Source organism: Gossypium arboreum, chromosome 2 (genome assembly GCF_025698485.1).
Source record: "Gossypium arboreum isolate Shixiya-1 chromosome 2, ASM2569848v2, whole genome shotgun sequence".
Taxonomy (NCBI): domain Eukaryota; kingdom Viridiplantae; phylum Streptophyta; class Magnoliopsida; order Malvales; family Malvaceae; genus Gossypium; species Gossypium arboreum.
The window spans coordinates 56425050-56430165 of record NC_069071.1 but is presented as its reverse complement, the minus strand read 5'-3'; the positions used below and the strand labels follow the sequence as shown (position 1 = coordinate 56430165).

Here is a 5116-nt window from a genome sequence, read left to right as displayed (position 1 = left end):
TTAAATGATACAGCAATTTGTTCAGTTTGATTGTTTGCAGGACAAAGATCCTAACGCTCACTTGGAAAAATTTTTGGAGCTATGTGATACATTTAAAATTAATGGCATTTCTGATGACGCCATTCGCCTTCAGTTATTCCCTTTTTCATTGAAAAACAAAGCTAAATAGTGGTTGAATTTGTTACCACGAGGATCAATCACTACTTGGGAAAAAATGACCAAAAAGTTTTTATTAAAATATTTTTCGCCAGCTAAAACGGCTAAATTATGTAATGATATCTCTTCTTTTGTTCAGATGGATTTAGAAACACTCTACGATGCATGGAAGAGATATAAGGACCTCTTAAGAAGATGCCCTCACCATGGGTTACCACTCTGGCTATAGGTTCAAACATTTCATAATGGCCTGAATCCTTCGACTCAAAAGATGATCGACGCAGCCGCTGGCGGAACTATCAATAATAAGACACTTGAAGATGCTTATGAATTTATAGAAGAGATGTAACTGAATAATTATCAGTGGCAAGTCATGAGGACAAAGCCAACAAAAACAGTCGGCGTTTATAACGTCGATTCGGTCACCATGCTCTCTAATTAGGTAAAACTCTTGAATAAGAAAATTGACGGTTTTCTTAGTTCTTCACAGGTTCACCCAGTAATGCAGTGCGAAGCAAGTGGAGGTGGACCGAGCAATCCAGATTACCCACCCTATGGCCACAACATGGAGAACAAGCAGTTAAATTACATGGGTAATAATCCTCAATCTCAAAATAATCCTTATAGTAATACTTACAATGAAGGTTGGAGAAACCACCCAAATTTCTCATGGGGAGGCCAAGGAAATCAACGACCACCACCACCTCTAGGCGTCCAACAACCACCCTACCAACAAGAGAAAAAGCCAAACCTTGAGGAGATACTAACAAGATTCATCTTGGTGTCAGAAACTCATTTTTAGAATACCGAGACAACAATTAAAAATCAACAAGTTTCGATCCAAGGGCTCAAAACTCAGATAGGTTAGCTCGCTAAATTGATACCTGAACAACCACAAGGTAGCCTGCCGGGAAACACTGAATCTAACCCAAGGGAGCAAATCAATGCAATTACCATTCAAGATGAGGAAGAGTTAGTTGCACCTGAACCAAAACAGAGGCAAGAAACTGTGGTAAGTAAAGGTAAGGGTGAGGTGGACCACAATGACCAGAAACCGGTAAGTAAAGAGTACAAACCTCATGTGCCATACCCAAACGCTACAAGGAAAGACCGCACAGAAGAAAAATTCAGTAAATTCCTTAAATTATTAAAGAAGTTACATATTAACTTACCATTTATTCAAGCTCTTTCACAGATGCCAAACGCAGTCAAATTCTTAAAGGAGCTTTTAACAAATAAACGGAAGTTGGATGAGGCGTTGCATGTGGAATTAAATGCAGTTTGCTCAGCCATACTATAGAATAAGCTGGCCCACAAATTAAAATATCCAGGGAGTTTTATGATTCCCTATTTAATTGGTAGCCTAGTTGTAAATAATGCTTTGGCTGATTTAAGGGCTAGTATCAATGTCATGCCATACAAAATGTTTAAACAACTAGGTCTTGGGAAATCCAAACAAACTAGGATGAGTATTCAATTAGCATATAAAACAATCAGATTTCCTAGGGGGAATTATTGAAGATGTAGTCGGTAAAATTGATAAATTTATATTCCCAGTTGATTTCATTATTCTAGAGATAGAAGAGGATAGTACTGTTCCTTTAATTTTAGGGAGGCTGTTTTTAGCAACCGCTAGAACAATAATTGATGTTGGCACAGGTGAACTCACTCTTCGTGTGGGAGACGAAACAACCACCCTTCAAGCTCGTAATTCGAGTAACACATCGAAAATTGAAAGTGGTTGTATAAATTATTCTACTAAAACTGACCATGTGGTGTAACCTACTTTGCAGGAAATAAGTTCGAAGAACCTACACGAGCCATGTTCAAGCAACAACAAAAGACCTATCTATGAAAAACGAAGGCTACAAATCGAAGAACTAGATGAATGGTAGACATAGAAATCGAGAACACCCGATAAACCAAAATCGATCTAGGACGAGCTCAATACATCACCAAATCAACTTAAGATTGGAGACAAAGTACTACTAGATGCAGTCGATTCTCTCATTACCACTTCTGAACCTAATAAAGAAATTTCTCTCACGGTACTCAGTATTTTCCCATATGGTACAGTCAAGGTAATTCACCCCAAATTCGAAACTTTTAAGGTAAACAATACTCATCTTAAACCTTATATTGATAAAGCTGATAGCAGGGGTGAGGAGTGTAAACTCCTCGAGCCACCATGATCTCACACCAGAGAGGTAAGTCAAGTTTAAACTATAAATAAGCGCTTCTCGGGAGGCAACCTGAGCACTAACAGTAATGATTTATTTAAATTCTAGTTTTTCACATTTAACCTACTAACTGAGTCTTAAAACACAGGTTTTTCCCATCCACATGGCCAGGCACATGGGCGTGCCTTAGGCCGTGCACACACCATAGGAGGAGACACGGCCGTGCGATACGGCCGTGTGAAAATAGGGCAAAATTTTTTCCCCAATACGGGATGCGATAAGTCAGTACAGCCGTGTGATAAGGCCGTGGATGAAACTACCAAACCAACACGGGCGTGCGACACGCCCGTGTTTTGAAACCATAGGTGGACCTGTCAAATTAGTAAGGGCGTTCGACACGCCCGTGCCTAGCCCCTGTGGTCGACACTGTCAAACTAACATGGGCGTGGGCTACCATACACGGGCGTGGGAGAAGTGAATGAAGCAAGACACAGCCATGTGCATCCACACACCCAAACAAATAAGGGTGTGGGCCGAATGTCAGATGCGCCTAAACTTAAAAATTGCGAAACACACGAGCAAAAATTAGGGCACACGGGCGTGCCCCATAGCTGTGTGCCCCAAAATCTATATAAACCCCTCACTATTCATCATCTCCCTCCCCAAAAATCCCCAACCCTAGCCGCTGCAACTCCACACGGCCTACCTGCCACGCCCGTGCGCCGCCTACAACATTGTTCCGACGACCCAAGCTTCTCCCTTTTGCATTTGTTTACTCTTTTCTCTCTATTTTCTTTAAATATTTTTCCTATTTCATGTTTTCTCTGATCCATTTGACTATTTTAAGTGAACATTCATAGTAGAATAATAGAAATACCCATGCTTATTATTAAAAAATTTTGCCACTTTTCATAATACATTCATCCATCTTTCTTGTTTCCATGGATTTTATGCTTACCCACATGCATTCATACACTAGATATGCCCGTCTTATTATTCTCATAGTCCCATTTTAATAACTTGATATATTTGCTTTAGTTGTTTTAGATTTGTTCTCTTCATCTAATACGTGTGTCTCATGAAATATTCCTATTTAGTTTTGTGTTTCCATGCTATTTTTGAACGTATTGGTTAAACTTTGACTTTTCAATATAGATATATAATATCATCCTCAGGTGGTAAGAAGACCGCTGTCCCTACCTCAAAGAAGAGGAAAGGAGCAGTGTCATCCTTGGGTCCTACTGCTGAGATCCGTCACCCTTTCCTTGAGTTCCCCTTGGGACCCCAGGAGGAGCTATTTCAGATATTACAGGCCCGACCCCTAAGTGTGGGCCGCTGCATTGACTGGGCCACACTTGAACAGATTCAGTTGGCTGACGCGGTCTGAGCCGTCCTAACGACTGACTCGTGGAGGCTATTCTTTGAGATCGTCGAGCCGACGTATCTCAAGTTCACACTCTGCTCGACGTTCCATCTTCAGACCGTCATGACCAACTTCGATGATCCTGGAATGGTCCAGTTCCACCTTGGTGGTCTAATGCTCCAGTTGAGCGTACCCGATTTCGGGATTGTACTAGGGCTGTACACGAAGGAGTTCATGGACGATAATGAACTCGACACCCTCCACCGCCACATCCACTACTCTCCTTCAAAGTACTGGAGGGACCTCGTCCCTACCTTGGCCACCTACGATCCTCGCCGCTTCAAGGCATCAGTTCTCCCTCCATCCTTAAGGTACCTACACGCCATCTTGGCTCACACTCTGATGGGACAATGAGAGAGCACAAGCGTCGTCACCACCCACGACGCCTACTTCTTATGGAGCATGGTGAGCGGGCATGTCCTCGACCTCGCCTACTTCATTGCCCTCGCCATCCGCTATCAGAGGGAGCAACATCGGAGGGGGGTCATCTCTATCGGGCCCTATGTGACTCGATTGGCACGACACTTCGGGCTCCTCAACATAGCGGCACAATCATCCTCCCTCACTCTCATCAGCTAGATGTGCCCACAGGGCATCTCGAGCATGCTAAACATGAGGATGATCAAGAAATGACGTGGCATCTACCCTCCTCAGTACCGCCTTGTCCAGTCCACTGAGGAGGAAGACCCAGAGGACATTACTGATGATGTCCCTCCATGTCATGAGGACCCACCATCTCAACCACCACCCATCCATTGTCCAGTTTATGCAGCGACTTCATACTCTGACATCTCTAAGCGCCTTACACGATTTGAGCAGCACCTTTTTCAGCACTTTGATCACATTGATGCAACTCTACATCAGATTTTTCAGCACTTCCACATCTCATTGCCACCACCACCTTGCGAACCATTCGGCAATGACGATGTTTAAAAACTTTTTATTTATTATTTTTATTTTCACTTTTATCGTTATTTCTTATTTAAGTACTTTTATTTCATTTTCCTTTATTACTATTTTAATTTTAGTTTTTATAATTTTTATTGAATAATTTATAGTTTCGGCTATTTCATTACTAGTAATTATGCTTCCGTACATTTCCTAAAATGTTCCTGATTCTATCACAGTTATAAAGAGCTCCAAAGCTCACCATCGCATAGTAACTAAACACTCCACTGGCAAAGGTTCTCCACGACTGCCATGTCCTGCTCGACCACGACCATAGCGACCACCAAATACAATATTCTTTTGGTGCAGGACTTATGGACTAATAAACCACCACCACCGGAGTATCCTCCTCCACTCTCATCATTTCCTTGGTCGATTATTCTCCATAACTCCAATTCTAGGAGTTCAT

The 5116-nt window shown here is 42.1% G+C and overlaps 1 non-coding gene across 1 annotated transcript; it reads right to left on the bottom strand.

Annotated features, from left to right (window-relative positions):
• Nucleotides 1–262: 262 nt before the first annotated feature.
• LOC128289926 (small nucleolar RNA R71) lies at nucleotides 263–369 on the bottom strand. The gene has a single exon (XR_008279567.1). It is a non-coding gene; the product is annotated as a small nucleolar RNA R71 (small nucleolar RNA).
• Between the last annotated feature and the right edge of the window lie 4747 nt (nucleotides 370–5116).